General features: G+C 49.5%; 1 long non-coding RNA gene across 1 annotated transcript; it reads left to right on the top strand.

Moving 5' to 3' along the window:
- Positions 1 to 1,272: 1,272 nt before the first annotated feature.
- Positions 1,273 to 19,612, top strand: LOC119097120 (uncharacterized). Its single transcript, XR_005094130.1, has 3 exons — positions 1,273 to 1,382; positions 6,406 to 6,568; positions 19,126 to 19,612. It is a non-coding gene; the product is annotated as an uncharacterized LOC119097120 (long non-coding RNA).
- The last annotated feature ends 3,217 nt before the right edge of the window (positions 19,613 to 22,829 follow it).

Genomic DNA, 22,829 nt, shown 5'->3' with positions numbered 1-22,829 from the left:
GGCAGGGGCAAGTGAATCAACATACTTCAACAACGCGTAACATATTCAGATATTGTTGTAATGACTTGAATGTATTGGCGAAATAAGCCTATTTCAGCGTCACTGGTGTTGTGAATAAGATCAAAGGTACGCCTGACCAAAACATTTTGACACTACTGAGCAATGGTCAGGAGTAGAAACACCTCCGTAAAATATGCCCTTAGGCTGTAACAGGTCATATGCCAATTGCACATAATGCTCAATATTTGCACACAAAAATTATGGCTTCTTGAGGACGATCGCTGCGGAACGACTTTAAAACAGAACTTAGCAAAGGCTGTGCGGAAATAAACAAGGCCAAGGACAGAATTGTGGTGATCTTTGACATCTGGCGTGAAGCTGGAAGCTGGATTGAAGATACTGACGCGCTGGAGATTTGTGTCTAACAATGTGAGCTCATGGTTCAAAATGTTATCCATGTAATATAATCACAGGGAGAGCCATAGGCAGCTGAACAGCCCCACCAACTGCTGTTATGTCCATGACAGCAGCGGAATCCACAGTCGTCCCCTGGCACGGAAGAAAAGCTGTACGTTCCTGCGTGCCAGGGGATGGATGTGGATTCTACCGCTTTCATGCACACGACAGTCATTAGATGGGCTATTCTGCTGCCCAAGGCTCCCACTGTGGTTTCATTACAAAAGGTTTGACCGAGATTTGATGGAGGATTTTTTAGGAAGTGTGGCAGCATGTTTCTGATATCAAATAGATCGTTATGCGAAACGAATGGGTGAGGCTGGTGTGCCTCTGAGAAAACCTTCGGATGCATTCGTGGTCTCAAAGGTAAGTGAGCAAAAGATTAGTAAGCTTTACGTATAATTTTATATGCAAGCCTTGATGGGAACCTACATGTGAATATATACAGTACGTCAAGATACTCGCACACGTTGCTGAAATGAGATATTTCGTGAGGTTGTGTGCGGCATTGATGTAAATGTAACACTTACGTAGAGGAAAAATCTAGCGCGGGCAAGATGTGGCGGATCTGTTGCGGATGCCGTCGCCGACATCACCACTTTCAAACCCTCAGAGCGTCATTACCGAAGAAAGGTCCAAAACTTGGGCATACTCAGGGCCGTCAAACGAGAGCCTGACGAGTTGATCTGATGTCCCGCGCGTGAGTGGGCGGCGGGGAGACGCTGACGTCGGCGCCCAACGCCGGATGCCCCGGCGCCGACGTACTGGGCGGCCGGCGGCGGCTAGACGGAGGCTGCCGGCCATCACAGACAGGTACGGACCGGCGGCGGACGAGGACTGCTGACACCGACGTCAAGATGACTCTCAGCCGGCACGCCGTTCTGCTGCTCACCCTGCTGGTTGTCGGCATGCAAGCAGACGACAGAGTGAGTACGGGCTGCTAGGCAGGCTTCAGCTTGGGTACATGACCGCAGAATGTTGCACATATTTCAGCACGAACCCCGCACTTCTGAACAGACGACAGCGTGGGCAGGCTGCTGGGTGGATGACAGTGAGTATAAATTGCTGGTCAGAGGATGGTATTCGTACGCACTCGGGTGAGGGTCAAATTGACCTAGAAAGTTTTTCCGGGAGGGTCTCCAGACGGGGCGGAGCAGCCGTGCCAAATTTTACACAGCTGTAGACAAGTAAATAGCGGATTGTTTTGTATCACAAATTCACATGTACCTTGTAAGATCACTGACCTACGGCAGGTCAAAGTCAGGCATGGATTCAGCGAAGCTACTTTCCAGGAAATTGTTCAATCTGATGCAACAACGGGGTGTTGGAAGAAACCATACATCTCTGAGATACTTTCTTAAGCAACAAAATGCTTAAATGAACAAAGTCCATTGGACCAGAGTCAGGTATGAAGGTCAGAGCAAGACCAAGGCCAACCTGCTTGCATGGGTCTTGCTGTGCGGGGTAGTTTCTAGTGTTCATTCCAAATTTATTGGTGAGAGAAATCTCATTTTACATATTTCATGTAACTACTTAAGGGTCAGAATAGGTCAATGGCCTAAAATGAAGCAGGTCAACATTTTATTCTTTGGAGCGTACTGCCTAGCATAATCTTTATCACTTGCTGAAATGCAGAACTCAAAACAGTCTTGTATGATTTTAGCGCCATCACTTTCAAAGGGTCAAACAAGGTTACTGACCTTACATGAGCATGTGACCTCTTGCTTAGAACGTATATTTAGGCGTTTGGACACTTTCAAGACAAACCTGGAATTTGACCTTGTTTGACCTTATCTGACCCGAGATTATCACCCATAAATCTCAAACTTTGACCTAAATGAGTTCACGTACAGTTTATCATACCTTGTGAATTTAGTGTCTCTGTGTATTTTAGTCCCTGATATCTCAGGGGGAAGGGGGTTAAATTGACCCGCACTCGAGCGAACGGTATCCAACCGGCCACCCGGGCGCGTGTCGATGCACGCTGCCGGCCAGCCCACTGGGGGAGCGCGTGCGGTTCGGCGGCCGACAGCGTATGCAGGGAATAGGGATGTCATGTGCGGACCTACAACTGCGCAGTTGGCTAAAGTAGGAAATCAATAATAAAGAAGAAGGAAGGAGCTTAGTCCTTTCGTGGAGGCCACGTGGGAGTCTGTCATCAGTGTACGTTACAAACTGGGCGCTGCGACCTTTCCTTGCAATTATACAAACGTTTGAAAACAAGCCTGTGGTTTTCCATTTTGCCGCGTGGGTGGGGCAAACTTGGAAATGGAGTGGGACAGTGCGAGGTGTGGAGGTGGAACATGAGAGGAACAGGGTGAGGTGCCCTGATCAGAGCACTAACACAAGCTCATCTTGTTTCCTAATGTGTTTCCATGATTGCGTCCTGTTTTAAAAAGTCCTTACGCCTTTCGCAAACCTGGTTACGACCATGGAAATGTCAAAATTACGACTGAATAAAATGCACTCATTTTGGTCCCTTCGGAGCCGCAGCCTACAACAGATGGCACTTGGCATTTCATTCAAAACGTGGCCAAGATGCGAACGACTTGTGTCCGACCCAATCTAATCTTGGGAAAACATGTGATGTAAAATCCAAGCGGAAGAGCATCCCTTCACAACATTCGCTTTGTCCCTTCCCTGATGTGCAACTTTTCGTAGAGACATTGGGTCAAGAAAACCCCCCACTGCCCTAACATATGCATATACGTTGTTCAATCTCGCAGATAGCAAAATAATCAGCCGACATTGAAAGGTAGCGCCACGCCAAAAGCTAACTTATGGACGCATCATGTACTATGCCACGCTACGGACGTGCCTGATTTTGGTGACATAATCCCCCTAATGCAAATTCGACTGCAATTCTTCAACTACGAACAGCTTACCGCTTTTTTGAAAAGCGGTGGTCGAGTGCTGGGTGGATGCAGGCGAAACAATGCTGTAAACGTCTCCAGCGAATTATCAGCTCCGACTTCTCATTGAGTCTCAGGTCAGCGTTCTGCCCTCCTCTCCGCTGAGGGCTGGCCGTGGAGGTTGCAAACGCTGACTTATTTCCCCGGCGACATCATTACTTTCTGCATCGATGTGAGATACATCTTAGATGGCAAGACAGCGGTCCGATGACGAGAGACGCTCCAAACGTTCAGCCTTCTTGTCGGTCCATGCCATTATTTCCCACTCGTCCGACGCCAGTGTATCCGATGACCGTTTCGGCTGCGATGCTGTTTTCGTGACCTGAGAGGTCATTGGGTTGACCCAGACACCCAAGATTCCTTACATTTGCAGAACTGCAAGAAGGCAAGGAACACGCTGGTGTTTGCCGAATTACTGTTTGTTGTTTAAGTTCTGAAATAAACCGGCGGGAACGTTTAGCCCCATTTTCGGCATAATCCTTGCGATATCGTAATAGGTGAGAATGTAAGGTCACCTATTACCCTAGCATCACAAGACCGCACATCGTTAGATAGCTTAGAGACATCGAGCAACACGCCGGTTTTCATTCCGATGGTCTATGTATCGTAGTTCAAAAGCAGGTAGGGGAGATAATCAGGCCCCCTCGTCGAGTGATGGTGCAAAAATGACTCCGTCGGGCGATGGTTGAGTCTAGATTTTGGCATTGACAGGGTGTAGCTCCACCCATGTAGTTTAAATGTGTGCAAGCGGCATTTCAGGTGGTGTTCTGGATCACAGGAGCTCATGTTTGTTACATTTACATGCAAGCATCCACACTGAGATGGCTGGACGCAGTTATCATAAGACGCGGCCAGTTCCATGGGCCCCTCCTAACCCGAATCGTCCGCTAGCGGATGACTTTGGCTGGATATCGGCCGGAACCCTCGGCTGGAGAACGGCCGGCTGGATATCGGACGGAACCCTCGGCTGGAGAACGGCCGGCTGGATATCGGACGGAGCCCTCGGCTGGAGAACGGTCGGCTGGATATCGGACGGAACCCTCGGCTGGAGAACGGTCGGCTGGCGGAGCGGTATGCGCAATAGGTGTATCCGCTTGTTACTACTAATAAGATCGCGCTGAAACCCCGACCTTTACGTTTGTTTATTTCATGCACTGTCTTGCCCCACCCCAGCCGACTGACCTTGTAAAGAGCTCGTAAATAATGTGCAATTTGGATGGGTTAAAAACCCTCTGATTGACAACGATTTTACACTGGCAGTACAACTCGCTTCCGGCTGGCGCGCTGCCACCAAACAGTACGTACATGCGCTTGCTTGATCTATGTCAAACTTATTGACTTACGTCTCGACATTACTAGACAAGCACTACCCGACAAGCGTTAAACAGCAACGTCTGGATATCATCAGACAAGGATAATGTGAACTTTCCAGGAGGAACCTAGGCATTGAAACGGCATTACGTATACCAGAAAATGGTGGTGGTGGGTTCGTGGATCACACCAACGGCAACTCTGAAAAGCCAAAGAACCTTTTTCGAGGAAAAAGAAAGGCTGTTCTTGACGCATGCCAACTATTTTCGGCGTGCAAAGGCATCACTAGACTGGACGGCTGGCATGAATGACACATACGCTCAGTAGATTAGAAGAACTAAGTCAGTCGGATCCTTGAGACGCCGCACACAGCACGTACCGGGAGAGCGAACAGCACGGCAGACCGAAGGCGGTGGGCGGCGGCACGGCTACCTCCGTACCGGCTCCCAACAAACTCTCGATTCAGCTAGAAGTGTATCATGCCCTCCAATAAAGAGCTGATGCTGACCAGATGCATTTCCAAGACGTAGCGTGGAAGGAAATAATGTCATGCATGGCTTCTCTTGCGTAAGAGCTGAATAGTGACAGGAGTGTCTTCATGACAGCCCTCACGAACAGGCCTCGGTAGGTGCTGCCGACCTCAGCTCCCTTCAGTAATTGCCTGCCCGATCGGCCTCTTTGAGGCAAAGTGACCTCACGTCGGCCAATATTCCACGCTGTTGTCATGTAAACCGTGCATTTTTAATGGCAAAGTGACGTCACGCTGGTCAATATTCCACAGTGCTGTCACGTAAACCTTGTATTTTTAATGGCAAAGTGACGCCACACCGGTCGATATTCCCCGCTGTTGTTAGGTAAACCGTGCATTTTTGGTGTACCGTGCAGCATTCTTCAGATTTGACACCGCATTGTGATATAGAGAAGCATTGAGACCGAGCGGAGACGCCCAAACAACCGAAACAGGCACCCCTTGCAAGCCCTTAAATTCAGGTAGAAATGCGCCCATAAACATAGGCGGAGGAGCATTCCTGACGTAAGGAAGAGTGTGTTTCACGGAACAAACACCAAGACGCAGGTAGAGGGGTCCGCTGAGCGTTTGCAGACACGAGCCCCGAGCCCAGGTAGAGGGACGCTAAACCGACGAGGAACGTGGACGTACTCAACTCAAACTTGCCGTTTCGCATAAAATAAAACTGAGAAAACCCGTTATTGCTGCGTCGCGAAAGAAAAATCCCGAAGATGCAGTGCAGTCAACAGGAAATTTCAAGATTAGGAACAGCTTTGCAAGTGCAAAAAGTGATGGGCGAGGTCAACTTCGACGTCAGACCCAACAGCAGCATGAAGAGAAGCGCTTATCACTCCCATCTTTTGTAACGTTCCATCTTATATAATGTTGGGGATAGCTCAAAATGACTCTATAGAGCAGCGGTTTGGCCGGTCTCAGAAATTTCACGAAGATATACCGTTTATTACATCTATGGAGTTATATGCGTCTTGTTTACATATATATATATATATATATATATATATATATATATATATATGTATGTATATATGCTCGTGCCTCGTGGTGCTCTTCTTCAGCTTACCCTCTGGCTACGACCCGCCCTGTGCAGCGTTTCATGTGTTCTTCCCCTCCCCGACTGTGACCTAACGGTGACATGCGCTGCGCCTCAGCTGCCCTGTCCTGTTTCCACGCTGTGACCTGACGTGACCTGTACCGCAGTTCACCTGCTGCATGGGCGGCTGGAAGCAGTTGCGCGGCCTCTCGCTCTGCGAGCCGCCGCTGTTGCCATGGCTACGTGGAGCGACTGGTTCACCCACCGCTTCTCAAGACCGCCTCCTACTGCCAGAAGCTGCTGGAGGAGCCGGAACCGCAGCAAATCAAGGTGACACCCGGTGCTGCCCCCTCGGGCTGATCCAATTGGGTCGCGGTGTGGGGCACCAGTAACACGCACACGCACTGGGGCGCGTCGGCGCCGCCCGACAAAAGAAACGGTGGGCAGGCGGCATGGGCCGCGTGATAAGGCCCGTCACAGTGGATGCGGGACGTTTTGAGCTGAACCTTTCAATAGTTGTGTCTCCAAGCAAACGTTTATAAGTTTGATTTCTGATGTGCATTACATTAAGCCAGTCATTAAAACATAATTGGTTTGCTGGGAATGCTGTTAGGAATGTGTCAAAGTTACGGAGGTGCCAGGCCAAAACAACGGTGGTGTTACGCTGCAGTGCAACTTAAACTCATGTTAGATTCCGTCGAAATCTCTGGCATTGATGTTACGCCTAATGCACGCAGCTAAGGCCATAATTTCACCTTTGCTGGACGAGTCTTTACCTTACCCATCCAGCCATGAGTAATATAGCGTGCTAAAAACAGTAAAACCCGCAGAACGTTCTCCCGATTCTACCACAAATTCATTCAGGATGCAACATTTAGTGCTGCCTCAAGACAAGACGAAACAAGTGGTGGATGCATTGACACAAAAGTAAGCAATCGGCGTGCTGCTGCAAGTGTGTTATAAGTAAGATACAATGATATTGCATTATATACCTGGCTGGGATATTTTGCAAAACCACAATTTCCTACCAGTCTGTTCTAACGCTATTCAAACAAAGATGTTTCATGCGGAAAAAATATTCAGGTTTGCATAATTCCACAACGAAACATTTCCTATCACGCACGTGGTGTGCACGATTTCGCTCCCCGATCTAGTCATATGTGCGACAGAAGGCTGGTGTCGGTGCCATAGGCAACAGTCGGCGGCTGTCTTATGAGCTTAAAAACACAGCAGCCTGGTGGAGAGGCGGGCTTTTGATAGCCTGAGTTTCTGCTGGCGACGCACCCCATGCCCCTACTGCTACAGCAAAGTTCCTGCGAAGCATCACTGGTCGGAACCAGGTGGCAGACAGGCTGGGCGACCTCGAACACTGACAGGTCACACGAACAAGGTCATCTGACTGTAATCCGAGCGATACCCTTCAGTCACCGCCGGGTACTCACATGACTATCCTCTCGCCCCCGGCGCAGGTGTTACATTTATCACCCGATTTGGACGCAACCACAAACGCAGATCGAAAGATCATAATTTCGAGATTAATCACCCCTAGCGGCATTTCAAAAAAAACTCACGTGGGGTGTCTAGGGGATGCGAATTGGGGTGATAACATTTCAATGAATTAAGAATGCATTAGCGGAAGAAAATATCTAAACCCTAAGACAATGGAAACATATGACCTGAATGCGAACTTTTCGCCTCTCCGCGACACTCCGAAAACCTGCTTGCATGAGCTGTCGGGAGGACATGATGGCAGTTCTCACCGGTCCTGTTACGCTGAAGAGCACCACGCATACTTTTGTGAGAACAGAAGTGACGAGAAAACATAACCTAAAGATCCCCATGTATGCTACATCAGATGCTTTCTAACACACCAACTTAAACAAGCTTCAGTTCAAACCACTCAGACTTATACGCCAAAGGTCATACGAAGTTACACCTCTGGCATCGCGGTCACCACGGATGCTGCCGTGCATTTGGGCTCTGGTTTTGGCGGTTAGGGCCTTCACTACATTTTCTGGGCATTTTTACAAGCATGTGTAGTTAAGAAAGTTGGGCGTTCGAATCCTTTTGCATCAAATCCACACATTTTGAGTTTCGTACGAATGGCGATGATGAAATAGCCAATGCATGAATTCGGTCATTCATCAAAATGATGTTGATTATCCGCCGCCCAAGGATACTACAACACAACCAACTAACCTGACGACCAATTCCAGCCTTATGAATTCAGCTCGCAGCCCCGCCCGGTATCTGCCCCACAAACGCCCTATGTCTGCTCATGCGTGTTCTCTACTGAGAGACAGCACAGGCTTTAAACGCGCCGACGCGTCAACGTAACGACAGCGCAATGGGCAAACATTGACGGAGCAGAACGACACGTGTCTGTCAAGCTGAACTAGTTTCCACTGCGGTGGCGAACTCCGAACCACATCTGGTTTAATGGAAGCAGGCTGTGGGGACCGGGCTCAGAGCCGTCGTACCTGTCAAAGCAAACCCGGGGCGACACTCATGAAGTTCTGTTATCGGGCTTGCCCACCTTGTGGTCTGTCCCTGTCGCGTATCTACGAGTAATGAGATCATGCCGGAGACCTGGTCCGACGAGGTTGCGGCCGGCCGGCGTTTGATCAGGAGAGTGGCAGCGCCACCGTGCCAGCCGTCAGAGACTGGACCACGGAGACAGCTGCCTGAGATCGGGCCGGGAGACAGCTGCCAGAGACCGGACCACGGAGACAGCTGTCTGAGACCGGACCAGGGAGACAGGTTGTCAGAGACCGGACCACGAAGACAGCAGCCTGAGACCGGACCACGGAAACAGTTACCAGAGACCGGACCAGGGAGGCAGTTGTCACAGACCGGACCAGGGAGACAGTTATCAGACACCGGACCACGGGGACAGCTGCCCGAGACCGGACCACAAAGACAGCTGCTTGAGACCGGACCAGGGAGACAGTTGTCAGAAACCGGACCACGGAGACAGATGCTAGAGACCGGACCAGGGAGACAGTTGTCAAAGACCGGACAGGGAGGCAGTTGTCAGAGGCCGGACCAGGGAGACAGTTGTCAGAGACCGGACTACGGAGACAAATGCTAGAGACCGGACCACGGAGACAGATGCTAGCAGTCAGGCGATCCAAGGTCTGCAGAGCGCAACGAATAACTTTTGGAACCAACGTCATCTTATTTGTTGTTACTCGAACTTTCAGTCGTAGAATTACACCACAGAGATATTTCGTACGCAAAATTAAAAAAACCGATATCAGCCGGAAGTCTTTAACTCTTGGCTTGTCGGCACCATGAGCTCAGAGTTCTTATGCTGAGTTATCGAACCAATGCTCACAGACAATTTCATTTTGGTCCTGGTACACGGCTCGAGTCATCGTAGCCTTTGGGACCAGCCATCTTTGTTTCGGACGGCCTTTGGCTGCGCTGTATATCGGGTTCTAAGACGTGAGAACCCGAATACCAGCGATGTTCGTGAGGTTCGTGCATTAACGTTATTGATAAGTAATTTTCCAATCTAATTCTCAGAATGGGTCATCGTAATCTTCCGGCTTGCCCACCTCTGCCCTATGCAGCCCCGAGCGTGGAATCGGGCATCGGAATGTCAAGGTTTGATGATTTATTATTTCGCATCATTTTTAGCGGCAGTGTCTACACAGATTCAGATCCCTTTTTGGATTCACGTGTCTTGGTTTTAAGACTAACTGTTTCTTAGTTTTGCTCAACCTTGTTCAGCCGTGACCCGTGGCCATCAACACGGCTTAAAGCGTCGAGTGTTGACAGCACTCTTATAATCAATGTTTGCTCTATAGAATCATTTGACCAATGCTTCCCTGTGTATTGAAGATCCATGATTCAGTATAAGAACTCTGAACTTCTGAGACCTGCGCGTGCAGGGCGAACTCCAGGCAATTGAACCGTTCGAGCTGCGGCGGATGTTTGCCTCGAGTTTACTCGGCGAGGCATATAGGTACTATTTCTGTTTCACGTTGTCTTGCTTCATGTGGATCGGTGACAAGGGTGTCGATTTGCTTTCTTTTGGGTGGGCTACTGACCTCCAATGATAAATCTGGCCCCCAACGGCGAGTTTGCTCCCTCCTCCCCCCAACCCTCTGTAGCCCAAGTACATGTAGGACATTGCAAATAGAAGCTCGAAATTACATAAGATGTACAGAAGATTTATACTGCTTGTTTCACGGGTAAAAGGATAAAAGAATATGAGAACTGCAATATCATGTCCGGTTTAGCGCACCAGACTGAGCTAGTCACACTTTTTAAGTTCTGCGGTGGTACCGTATTTGCTTAAGGTTTTCCCTCTGCTTTTCCTACATGCTGCATGTTTTTAATTACGCGATTTATGTCTATTGTTGACTATGGTCTAGTTTTGTGCTGTTGTGGGGGTGTTTTGGCATTATTCAGTGACGTTTCAAGCTATACAGACCGCAGAGAGTTGTGTTATTTTGCTACTTCTTATCGGAAAACGGAAACAAAACGTTAGCAGATTATTAGCCGTCTACATTCGGAGGAACCCTTGAAACGTGTTGACCTTCACTTCAATGTACGTATTTGATGGAACAGTTGCAAAAATCTGCCGATCGACACCAGCCGACTGAATCGACAGCGGTAACCGTCCGCACCAGCCGACTGAATCGACAGCGGTAACCGTCCGGCCAGGACCATCAACACAAGCCGTGTCGAATATGCCTAACGGGAGTGATGCGCCTGCACCCCGCCTTACGGGAAACAGCCAGGACTTCCATGGTAGACATTATTCATCGCGCAAATCGTGCCCAGGCACATTAGCAAATAATGCCCATCAGTAGCGTAGGACCCCCTGAAAAAATGCAAAAACATTAAGGACAACGTGGAAGGCTCATTAGCGGTCGGATTAACCCTGCAAATGTATATATAGGGTTCCGGCAACAGCGTGACGCTCTGGACAGCGTAATGAGCCTCAAAGTGTCTCCCAATCACCACCGTCTCGATCAGCGGAGAATTAAGTCTGTCTGACCACGGAATGTTCACTTTCGCTCGTGACTCTTCTTGGCTGTCTTGAGCCCCGAAGACGTCCAATTTTGTTGTTTATGGATGAGCTGATTTTCGATGGAGCCCGTACAATCGAGTGTGCCCGAGCACACAAATACACAATGATTTAGAGACTAAGATAGATGCAGAAAGGGAAGAAACAAAATAAGTCAGCTGCAAACAATGTCTATAGCTGATCTTGTTCACGAAACGATAGGGTTTGAAAGTTCTTGACATTGCCCTGGGGAAAGTTTAAACATATCGCACTGTCGCTGTCACAAGAGAGCAGATTCCACCCAGTGTAGTTATGGGGCTTTCGCCAGATCAGCGAGGAAAACGCAATCGCACGGTTCAGGGTGCGCTCAGTTGTTTATAACTTTGTGGCGACTGACCGCGTTTTCGGACCAATGGAACAAAAGTAAACAAAGGTCACGAAGGCAGGATCTGCCGCCTGTTCGAGCTGGAATGAAAATGACCGGTCCGCTGGTTCGTGTGTCAGTTGTACGCCAGCAAACTCGATCTCCTGAACGTTTTCGTGCAGTTGGACGGCGTAATCACCGGCCCTAAGTCGTTTACGATCCCGACAGGGAAATGGGTGTTCGGGGTCGGTTGAGCTTCTGCCAGTTGTCTAGGTTCTGGCCATTCCAGGGGACCTTAATTAAACACCACTTGGGACATACGCTGACCTTACCACGGACCATTACTGGCAACAAGATCGGTCAGCTCACGCCAGATGGGGATGAGACCGGCGGTGCTGTGGTTAAGGAGCGTGTCTGGGAAACCAGAGGAAGGAGGGCTCGCTTCCCTGCGGTGCCCGTTTTTCCTGCCAGGGTGAGAGACGGGCGACGCCAAAAAGGCTCGATCTGAGTCGTAAACCCCAAAGAACACACACATTCAGGATATTGCAGCATAACTTCTGGCATGACATCAGAGAGCTTTGATGAAGTTCGTAGAATTCATCGTCTGTTACTACGTACCAATATGGGTCTGCATCAGACAGCTCTGGGAGTGTCGAAGTGGTCCACTTAAGTTTTTGCAGAGCGTTCGGAGGTATCCGCGTCCTGAGGTAGCGACCATTATGGAGCCAGTGATTCAGCGAAGCAGCTATTGACATCATTCCGAAGTCCCGCTGCTGGCGACATCGGCCGACGCAGAAAAGATAATCGAGATAAACTTTCCCATCGCATTATGGGGCATCATCATCATCAACAGCATCTGGGGGAGAGCGAGGAATTCCGTTCCGCCTTCCAAAAGTGAACACGCAGGCCATCAGCTACATGGAACTCGCGTACCGGATTTCTAAAGTGGCAAGCAAGCCACCAATGGTGATGGAGCTCTCCGACAGCGCGATGATGGGGCTCGCCTATCAACCTCTGAAAGTTGCAAGCTGCCCAGGGCGCATATAAGCGGTAGTAAAGGCTGCACTTTGTCAATCTGCACTTCGTCAGACACTTTCTCACGACAGGAAGCGCCTATTAAGCTTCCACCTTTGCCCGCTCGGCACGGGGCTGCCGTACATGGGCTTTGCCATGAACCAGGTTTCACAGGCTTTGTACAGGGCAGTGACGTCACTGGTGCCGAGACTTCAATGCCGCACGATCGCTAGCCGTGGGGCGTAACTCTGCGGTACATCGGAAATCCTCGCACAGGTAATGAACAAAAAGTCAGCGGGAGATGCATATGACCAGCAAGACGGCTGTGAAGAATTCAGTAGCAAATATGATGATGTGCTTTGCAAGCCCATGCCGCTAACGGTTAGGTGCAATGCAAAGGCACGAGAAGTGTCAACGTACACACGGTAATCATACCAGACATGACGCCCGGGACATCGGGTTCTCTTCGTATCGATCATGAACCAGCTGTTTGGGCAGGTGCATATGAACACCGCGCCAAGCGCATTGGATTGAACGCTGAATAAGATGACATGCTTCCCAAGCTTATGCGGCCAACTATTACAATTAAATCGGTGTGAAAATTGCAAACCCTTACGGGAGGGCTGCTGCAGAGATCGGCGGCCGGGATATCGGACTGCCTTTTACCGATGATGAACGAACTGTGTGGATAGCGCATAGCACCATGGGGCCGCGCGCGTATGATTTAATGACGGGAGTATGACAATGTGCCAACTACAAGTGTATATGTTTAGCAGTTAAAATGTAGTCAAGGTAAGTAGCGGCAACCTACGTGGTGGAGTTTGTTGGAGACATGCAGGTTGAATGTCAGGTTACCTTCTCACCAGCGACGAGTCGGTTATTGATGGTAGGAGCGCATATCCGCGAACCGATCAGCAGGAATTAAATGCCAAGGATGAGAATGCGCTTTGCGAGCTTGTATTCAGCAAAGCTGTGAAAATTCAATCGGCGCGGGAAGTGAACAGTCTACGCAGAAGCACAGATATTAAAGCGGGGAAGAGTTCCCGATTTTCTTAAAATTCAGCATCTGCACCATCACCTCTGGCTGGAAAAAATGTAACCAACATGATCATCACGCCCCAGTTTAGGAGGACCTCCGTTGTCCCTGGGCTGATGCGGGAGCCGGCTAGCTTCCTAGGCTTACCGCTGATCGTGAATTCGTGTTTACCTGGTCAAGTACTACTACTACGGTGTTACAGGGAGTTGTACCAAACAAGGAAAACCTATATGCTGTTACTGGCCACAAATGCTGCCGTGGAAGATTGGACAAGTGGCTACCGATGCCAAAACATAGCCAGCCATGAGTCAGGTTCACAGATGTGCGCATGCTGCCCATTGTTTGTTTAGATCCATTTGTCCCCCGCTCATTCGTTGCCCCTTTGCCCTTAACCCCTTATACCCCTTTTTCCCTTTGTTTGGGCATGCTGCCCAAACAAACCATGCTCAGGGGTGGAGTAAATATAATTATTGGAGTGCACCGTCACTCGTATGGAACGCACAAAAGCTCACCAGACGCAAAATTGACGTTGTTCGGGCTAAACTGAAAGTGGTAACACATACCTATCGCAATGTGTACCCTGGTTTGGCTATTCATAATTGTATCCGCATGCCACTTTGATGTTAAACATGGCGGCGCACATAAACGACTCAAGAACACAACGTACCTGGCTTGACACACCCAGCGACCACGCAGACCGATAGGGGCCGAGCGCTGCTCGCCCCGCGCACAAGTACGGACCGAGCACGGTCAGCCCCGTAGACGGGTCCAGACCGAGCACGGCGAAATGAGATAGGCACGGACCGAGCACGGTTCATTTGGCACATCTAGTGCAAAAATCTGCAGCAGACAACAGGCCCGCCACACTCGCCACTTACTCGCACCCCTGTCGGCGGCACGACCGCGAGATGGGAGGACGTATCGGATCGAAGTGCACTGCAATGGCTAGTCCCTTAAAGGAAGCGTTCCACCTTTGTATGAGGTTTTGAACTGAAATAGCCATTTCGGAGATCATTCGGTGCAGCTCACAGCCCTGCATTTGTTAAGACCTAAGCCTTGCCAGCTTCTGAGTTACGCGCCCGCCGAGATGTGCGGACTTTTTGGGGAAGCTATTTCAAGATCACCCAGGCGCCCATGACACCATAATGTCACTTGAATTAAGCATTCAATTAGCCATGTGGCGATAAAGACCAACAAAAATGTAATAGTCGAGTCGCTCATATCTGGCGTTTGTGGGTACGATTTTCATAACGGCAGTCAATGGGGTCTTAATCAAAGTTTTGTAATGTACGATGACGTAATCAAACAATGACGTATTGAGGAACATATTTACTAAGCACAGAAATTGTGTTTTCCAGAGCAGTCTTTTTAAATTAACCGTATACCAACAGTCATAAGTGAGCTTATTTCATCATATCTGATGCTTGCTTCAGTATCTTTAAATGCTGAACATTCCTTTTAAGGTTGCCACGTGCATCATTATATTCGTCGCTAAATGTTACGCGTTCGACCCGCTGGTCATACACATCTGCCATTAACATGCTGCTCGTCATCGATACCAAGGCAGCCCGATGTTCCTACGCCTGGGGGCGAATGAGTCTGCGTACATCGTCGCTTCTCAGGCTATTGCGTATTAATGGTTTGCGACATAGGCTTACAAATTACAGCATCATGCTCATCATAAAATTATAAGCGGCTGGCTGGCTGGTCATGTGCATCTCTCGCTGACGGATTTCTTATTATCTGTACAAGCATTTCGATGTTCCGGTTGCCCCTAAGCATTACGTCCAGCTCCTAGCGGCCCGTTAGGCGCTGCAAGCAGCCTTCATCTCATGATTCAAAACATGCTCATGCTTCCTTTCCTCATTACTCACTCATTTGCGTAGTCAACAGCCTTTAGAGAGGTCAACCAACACCATTGCTTTTTTATTCAATTATCACCCTCTTGGCGGTTTGAAGCCTCACCATCCGCCCTCTCGCCGGCCATATAGATTCTGAATGGTTTACTGCGGGTAGCTATTCCCTCTATGCCACTTTACCTATAAAATAGATAGACAGTCGAGAGCAGAGACAGCGGAAGCGGGGACGATGGAAGTGGCGGATGCAGCCGCGCTATGTCTTGAAAGTCACGTCTCACACCCTGCGGGGTTGGACGCAAAGAATTGAGGTACAACTACGGTGTTCCCGACTCTCCTGTCGTTACGCATCGTCAGTGCTTACGAAACAGATGTCAGTAAATTATTTTGGTGGCCGGGCATGCCGACATGTTTCGCTTCATTCTTGTGATCTCAAAAGCGGCATGCAAAGCGTTTAACAGATGTCACGTTAGTCCTTTTTTAAGTTGAACCTTCAGGTTATGAATTTAACATTCTGTCTGCCAACAAATTTTGAAAAAAATCATCGCAGAATCGAGTGATCTTAACCTTATCCAGCGCCCAAAAAACACCAAATGAAAAAGTAAGCACATTCACAATAAGCGTTTTAGTTTTGGTGACAAATGAAAATAAAGTACAGATGTGTGCAGCATTAGCGTATCTGTAAATGTTTTGGCATTTTACTGCTGCCGTCACGCTGTGCCACGCCGGTGCTAGTGAGACAACGCTCCTGGTTACAAACGGTCAGAAAAATCCGAACCTACCGCCGATCTTCAAGACATACTGCACAGTCCGGCGCCGTTGAGCCGGTGATGAGCAGGTTATGAGCCGCCCACGCACCGATTTAAGGGCACATCGCTTCAGATAAGGCAGCTGACACTATTTTCCAAATTTTCGACTGGTTGTTCCATTACTACCTGCCCATATTAGACAAGTAAAGGCTGATGATGTGCACCCTGGTGAAGAGTCACCATTTATCTGATCTAGGATCAAATGACTCTCAAACTGACTTTCGGGTTTTGACTGCAGCTGCCCGCCCGAGGACGCGGGCACCGAAGAGGGAGGGGGGGAGGGAGTTCAGAGGGGGCAGTTCGCCTGAAACTGGGGGGTGCGGCGCCCCCTTACCCAAACTTAGAAGGTTTGTGGGGCGCCCATTCCGGTATTTTAAGGGCCTTTTCCAAATGGTAAAGGGATGATGCAAGCCTGTAGATGTCCATTCTGACTTGTGGAGGGCCCATTCTGGTCTGTTTAGGATTCATTTTGACCAGAAGAGGACACATCTGAGCCTGCAAAGGGCCCATTCTGACCCGAAGTAGGCCATTATCGACCGTAAAGGGTTCATTCCGGTCTTTAGAGGACCCATTCTGACATTTAGAGGCCCATTCTGGCCTGTAGAGAGGTCGTTATGGCCTGCGGAAGGCCCGTTATGAAATGTAAAGGGTTCATTATTGACTGTTGCGGGCCTGTTCTGGCCTGTGCATGACGCATTCTGACCTGCAGAGGGCTATTGTTGACTGTTGACGGCTCATTATGACATGTAGAGTGCCCATTCTGACCTGTGGAAGGCCTAATACCGAAAGTGGAGGGCCCATCCTGGCATGTTCAGGGGTTATTTAGGCTTGTCGAGGGCCCATTATTGATTGGATAGAGCCCATTCTGACATGTGGAGAAGACTTTATGGGCTGCGGAGGCCCCTGGCACTTCCACTGGCGTGTCGTTGGCGGGCAGTCATGCCAATAGTTATCCGACAATCACTGTTGGCTGCTTGAACCTTGGGGCAGGAATGTTTCTTATCCTGAAAATGTCCGTTGAAATTACTCAAATAGTGCGCCTATGTGCAGGTTTATTCGCAACTTGTGTATCAGTTTAGCTCGTGACTGACATTGACACGCTAGACGATTCAGAAATTAATTCATGAACGATACGCTTGAACGTTACGCATGAACGGCCCTAAGGTATGCCGAATGTTACATGCTAACTGAATGATTATTTGTGGTTTAACGATAATATTTCTGTTCTTAAGAGGATCTAAACAAAGCTAAGAATCCTGCTATATTAAAATAAGTGAGCAAATAAAAAGAATGTGATGCAAGTAAATTTCGAACGTGACGTAAATATTTATATTTATCTATACAAACCTATCGACAGCAAATTACGTAAGCATTCATGAATATGCAATCCAGGACATTTCCGTCCAAGCTACGGAGCTATATTACGACTACGTTTGCTTGAGTGCCCCTATCTACGCGTACAGTCATGGTGAACAGTGGGCGTCTATTGATGTCACAAAGTTGTCCGTGGATCTATTTCTGCTCGTGGTCAATACCTGTGTTTGAGTGGATGATACATTGCCAGGCAGACCGGCGGGCTGTGTATTGTCTGGGCTGGTCCAATACCTGTCTGCTAAAATTTGGTCGTTTAGGCCCAGGAGCCAAACTGTGTCGACAACAATGAAGCCGCGCTCTCTGTTTACCCTACACCGGAAAGGAACTGAGTGGCTATGGTCAAATGACAAACGGAAAATGTGGGAAGATGTTCACAGCGAACGCCGGTATGGAATCGGAGGAGGGAGGAATTACAACTCAGACCTTGGACGTAGCATTTCCATGGGGTGGCAGCATTTCAGTGAGGTTGCTACGGCGTCATGCGTGCATGGATGATGTGGAAATTGCCTGCACGAAATAGTCTGCCGATCTTCGCATAGTTGTAGTGTTGTAGTAGTGCAGTGTACATGTAGTTCAGAAACTAGAGGATTTGAGGTTTCAAGGCAACATTATCAATTGAACTGAGTGCTATGGCTTGGTTGGTGGGTTCGGGATACACACAACAACTATTCCTTGGCTACTCCTAACCCGGAGCCAAACGTGCAAATTCTTCTGAACAAAAATACAGGGTTTCCCGTTTCCAACAAACGTTTTCCAATCAGCGCGTTTTCGTCGCGTGATTAAGGAGGGAGGGAGTGATAAGGTGGGTGCGAGCGCCCTCTGTGCCCCCCCTTGTTTCAGAATGTGTTCACAATACGATTAAAAACGTCAGCGCTAAGTCCTATATCCTTCGAACACATGCGTAAGAAATCATCTCTGAAGATTGCACGCTGCATCACTGAATTGCAAAGCAATGCATGCTGCTCCATTGCATTATTCAAGATCCCTGACATTTCACCGTGCGTTCAAATAGAGTCACCGTCGCTCAAAAGCTGACCCCACCTGGCGTTCCTTCGCTAGAATGAACCGTTCGTGGTTCTGTTTCGTGCGGAACGGTGCTTTCACACCACCGCTTAGTGCTAGGGTAGCCGGTTCCGATCAGCTACCACCTGGCCGGTACGCATGATCGACTCACACTGCTCACGTCCTCAGGAACTGTAATCTAGTGCCGGTGAACTGAAGCTCTGAATGTTTTCCTTCATCGAATGACATAACAAATTTAAGTTGCTTACGTGGATAAGCAATACTGCTGCTTTCGATGTGTGCTGGTGATTTGACCTGGCACCGGACCACAAGACGAGTGTAAGAGCAAGCCTGTGTCGAATGTGCGCAGTGATATCTGTCCTGCGTCTTTGAAACGGTTTGTTTCTTTCAGATGATACCGCCGATAATGCGAGCCAGAAACTATGGGGAGCCGCTGAAGGAGAAGAAGTACTACAGCGACCGGCTTCTGCGCTGGCTCAGCTGAATGACGACTCGAGCACGCAAAAACCACGTACGCATAGCGCTGCAATCAACACTTGTGGTGGAGGACGACAGAACCCTTGGGCAGCAATATCACCACAAAACGCGTGCAATGGAAGCATGCCACTGATTACGTGGTTGTGTCGTGGTGTTCCTCTGAGGACCGTTCTCTTTTGGTGTTTGTCGAAACGATTGAAAACGCGGGTATTTTCTGAGAACTCCGAGCTTGGGGGCATGTCAAGAGAGCATGACCTCCTCATGCATCAAAGCCCGCAACACAGGCGTCAGCGTTAACACGATGCTTGACCGTCAGGCCGTCGGCAGTGGTTCATGGACGACGTCTTGGTGTTTCATTCGCTGTTTCCGCTAACGACCGAATAAAGTCGCCTCCGATTCCATCACCGCCTGGCTGTGGGGGAAGTGACGGCGCGAATGCGGATTCCGAAGCAAGCAAACGTTTGGCAGCCTGAGACGCAAGTGGCACACGCATGGAGTGAACACAATTGTGAGAAATGCGTGTTTACGTGTGCTCACCATCGACCCACGCACCTGATGGCGTTTGCGCCGCACTGATGCCGCGTGCAAACGCCAGTAGGTGTAAGAGCGGCGGGTAATAGCGGCGGGTAAGAGCGGCGTGTAAGAGCGGTGGGTAAGAGCGGCGTGCAAGAGCGGCATGTAAGAGCGGCGGGTAGGAGCGGCGTGTAAGGGCGGCGGTTAAGAGCGGCGGGTAAGAGCGACGTGTAAGAGCGGCGGGTAAGAGCGACGTGTAAGAGCGGCGGGTAGGAGCGGCGTGTAAGAGCGGCGGGTAAGAGCGACGTGTAAGAGCGGCGGGTAAGAGCGGCGTGTAAGAGCGGCGGGTAAGAGCGACGTGTAAGAGGGGCGGATAAGAGCGGCGGGTAAGAGCGGCGGGTAGGAGCGGCGTGTAAGAGCGGCGGGTAAGAGCGGCGGGTAAGAGCGACGTGTAAGAGCGACGTGTAGGAGCGGCGTGTAAGAGCGGCGGGTAAGAGCGACGTGTAAGAGCGGCGGGTAGGAGCGGCGTGTAAGAGCGGCGGGTAAGAGCGGCGTGTAAGAGCGGCGGGTAAGAGCGGCGGGTAAGAGCGACGTGCAAGAGCGGCGGGTAGGAGCGGCGTGTAAGAGCGGCGGGTAAGAGCGGCGGGTAAGAGCGGCGGGTAAGAGTGGCGGGTGAGAGCGGCGGGTAAGAGCGGCGTGTAAGAGCGGCGGGTAAGAGCGGCGGGTAAGAGCGACGTGTAGGAGCGGCGTGTAAGAGCGGCGGGTAAGAGCGACGTGTAAGAGCGGCGGGTAGGAGCGGCGGGTAAGAGCGGCGGGTAAGAGCGGCGTGTAAGAGTGGCGGGTAAGAGCGGCGGGTAAGAGCGGCGGGTAGGAGCGGCGTGTAAGAGCGACGTGTAAGAGCGGCGGGTAGGAGCGGCGTGTAAGAGCGGCGGGTAAGAGCGGCGTGTAAGAGTGGCGGGTAAGAGCGGCGGGTAAGAGCGGCGGGTAAGAGTGGCGGGTGAGAGCGGCGGGTAAGAGCGGCGTGTAAGAGCGGCGGGTAAGAGCGGCGGGTAAGAGTGGCGGGTAAGAGCGGCGGGTAAGAGCGGCGGGTAAGAACGGCGGGTAAGAGCCGCGCTGACGTGCGGGCTGCGTAACTCGACACGCTCGTCGAGACCGGCAGTCGACGCTAGCCAGGACGCCTGACGAATCGGCCTGTCCGACTAATTGCGTTAGCGGCGCCGTTTGGTTCAGCTTGCTTCAAGCCGGATGCCATCGGAGACGTGGCCGGCTTACCGCCTGGTCCGCTGCTGCGGCGGCCGTCCAACTCATCGGTCAAACCGTACCCCGCCGGCTTCAGTCATCGTCGGACCGCCACTGAAAACTAAGGGTCGAAAGCGTGGAACGGCCCTCACTTTTTGGCGCTTCAGTCACATGAAATGGACTTACTCTCAAGCAAGCACTTGTTGATGCTTTTGGATCAGTCAATATATGCATATATATATATATATATATATATATATATATATATATATATATATATATATATGTATATATATATATAGAATATGTGTGTGTTACTATAATTTATTGCGTATATTTATATTCATGCTACCTCTGGCAATGGCTCTTTCCGTGAATAGATCACATGCTCACGTATTTTCCACACATACGCTGCAAATGAACCCTTCCTGAGCAGCAGGCTTTGCAGTAACTGCAGTGACAGTCTCATTTGTTGTGCTTTCCATTCGCATTCTACCTCTTAGAAATTGCCAAATGCTAGGCATTTAATGCGTCAGGAGCTTCCATTTATCATACAGTGTGTACTGTTAGTGTAAGGCCTGCTTCGTGGGACACGGCGTCTTTCGATTACCACTCGCTGTGTGCACTCATAATGGTGTGTACATTTATATATATATATATATATATATATATATATATATATATATATATATATATATATATATATATATATATATATATATATATATATATATATATATATACATGTGTGTGTGTGTGTGCGTGTGTGTGTGTGCGTGTGTGCGTGTGTGCGTGTCTGTGTGTGTGTGTGTGTGTGTGTGTGTGTGTGTGTGTGTGTGTGTGTGTGTGTGTGTGTGTGTGTGTGTGTGTGTGTGTGTGTGTGTGTGTGTGTGTGTGTGTGTGTGTGTGTGTGTGTGTGTGTGTGTGTGTGTGTGTGTGTGTGTGTGTGTGTGTGTGTGTGTGTGTGTGTGTGTGTGTGTGTGTGTGTGTGTGTGTGTGTGTGTGTGTGTGTGTGTGTGTGTGTGTGTGTGCGTGTGCGTGAGCGCGTGCGGGTGCGTCAGATGGATCACGGAGTCATAAGGCAGCGAGCCAGGGGTGTATTGGATCTTTGATCTGCGTGAGTCAGTTGCCAGGTGGTTTAACGCAAACGATGAGTCTGAACCGAGATGGAAAATTTTGAGCAGCTATGAATCATGAGCTGAATCGAATCTCAGAACCTGTGAACCGCTACTGAGCCGGCTTAAAAATTAGGTCAAACCCAAGTCTGTTCCAGAGGCGTCAATTTTTGCAAATGGTTCATAGCGATGGGAAGCCAGAACGTATAGACTTGTACTCCCTAAAAAACACTTTCCGAACTTAGTGTTCAGCATTCAGTCTTGGACCCATAGCGCCACCAGAACGGTGCCGCTATGAAGGAGAAGAACCACCAAAGTCGTGTTTTTCGTAGTGGACCCCGAATACCATCAGGCTTATAACACACATACAACACATTGAGGCATACAACTCGTCAGACGAGGACGCAAAAATAGGACCAGGTGTAATTCACAAGTCATTCTGACCCATATCCACCTAAAGTATTGACGTTTTTCGGCACTTCATCGCAATCGATTGAGGCAACAGTCACCTTGAAATTAATTATTGCATCGGTTTTAGCTCTCCGTTCTTTGGTCTGTTGCCGCTGTATATTGACACTAAAGCGGCCAACAGTGCTCAAAAGATTTAACAGATGATTTTGCCACACGTAATTCATAGCTTCGTTATTAAAACTTAACCCGTGCCCGGCCAGGGGAGTTAGCTTCCTCCTTAAGGGTTTTTTAGCACAGGTGAAAAATGAGCGCTTCAGGCCACACAGAGATTTCTGCGCCT

The sequence above is a fragment of the Pollicipes pollicipes genome, unplaced genomic scaffold, assembly GCF_011947565.3.
Source record: "Pollicipes pollicipes isolate AB1234 unplaced genomic scaffold, Ppol_2.1 Scaffold_4295;HRSCAF=5057_pilon_pilon_pilon, whole genome shotgun sequence".
Classification (NCBI taxonomy): Eukaryota; Metazoa; Arthropoda; class Thecostraca; order Pollicipedomorpha; family Pollicipedidae; genus Pollicipes; species Pollicipes pollicipes.
This window is presented reverse-complemented; position numbering and strand designations above follow the sequence as displayed.